Consider the following 1,525-nt stretch of genomic DNA (forward strand, 5'->3'; position numbering starts at 1 on the left):
AGTCAAACTCCACCATTCCCTTTGTTGATAATGATGCATGTGTAGATAGATCTGATGTAAGTCTTGCTGGGTACATTTGTACTCACGTTTGCCTATTTTATGTTTTGCAGAGAGACTTCAGTCTCACTAGTAATTCCGCGTGGTCTTCGACGTTTAGCTTGATACCTCAGCTACGATCTTGTGCCCTCGGCAGGATCTGATAGATCGTCAGGCTTCTCAGCCATTTTCATTTATAGTTGTCTGTACTCAGACATGATAGCTTCCGCTTGTGCTTTGACTTGTATGCTCTGAGTGTTGGGTCATGAGACCCATGTTTGTAATATCTCGCTCCTCGGAGCCTATTGAATAAACTACTTGAGTCGTAGAGTCATTTTGTGATGCCATGTTGTATTGCACATATCGAGCATATTGTGTGTATGTTATTGAAATGCTTGGTATGTGTGGGATCTGACCATCTAGTTGTTTATCTTTAGTAGCCTCTCTTACCGGGAAATGTCTCCTAGTGTTTCCACTGAGCCATGGTAGCTTGCTACTGCTCCGGAACACCTAGGCTGGCCGGCATGTGTCCTTCTTCGTTCCTGTGTCTGTCCCTTCGGGGAAATGTCACGCTTTGAGTACCGGAGTCTTGTTAGCCCGCTGCAGCCCGGTTTACCGGAGTCCTGCTAGCCTAGTGCTACAGCCCGGACCCACTTGCTGATGACCGACATGTTCGAAGCTGGGTCATGGATGCCTGTCCCTGTAAGTCTGTGCCACTTTGGGTTTACGACTAGTCATGTCAGCCCGGGCTCTTTATCATATGGATGCTAGCGACACTATCATATACGTGAGCCAAAAGGCGCAAACGGTCCCGGGCAAAGGTAAGGCGACACCCGTGGGAACACCGTGCGTGAGGCCGCAAAGTGATATGAAGTGTTACCGGCTAGGTCGATGTGACATCGAGTCGGGGTCCTAACAGCGTTGGTATCAGAGCTTGACTGCCTGTAGGATTACCAAGCCAAACTGGTCGAAGTTGAGTCTAGAAATTCTTTAGTTATATAAGGGAATTGATTGTGGGATGGAACGTAAGGCTCTTTTTACTCCTTATACCTTATGCCTTCTGATCTGAGTCATCTTATCTTTCCTGCGGGGATTAAGAACTAGGCTATCTCTTCTTTCCACCAGGATCACGTGTTACTAATCTGTAGACTTATAAGATTGTTGGACTTAAGCCTCGTTTCAGTTCCTACTACTTCTGTATGTTAATTATTGATCTCGAGACCTTGATTTTGTGCTTCTGAGTGGTTATGCCACCATTTTTGTGAATGTCTCAAATCTTTTCTGAGCATTTACAGCCGTTATGCTGTCCGAGTTATCCCAGGTTTCTAAGTAGTCTGATGCAATTGCAAATCCTTTCTTCCTGTTTCAATGTTCCCATGGGCCAGATTAACCACACTAATCAGTGAGTTGAGGTACTCCGTTACCTTGACATATATGTTGGAGATACTATTATGGCCCTAGGTGTTTAGGGAGTCACCTAGTAATCTAG

The sequence above is a fragment of the Triticum dicoccoides genome, chromosome 6B (assembly GCF_002162155.2).
Source record: "Triticum dicoccoides isolate Atlit2015 ecotype Zavitan chromosome 6B, WEW_v2.0, whole genome shotgun sequence".
Lineage (NCBI taxonomy): Eukaryota > Viridiplantae > Streptophyta > Magnoliopsida > Poales > Poaceae > Triticum > Triticum dicoccoides.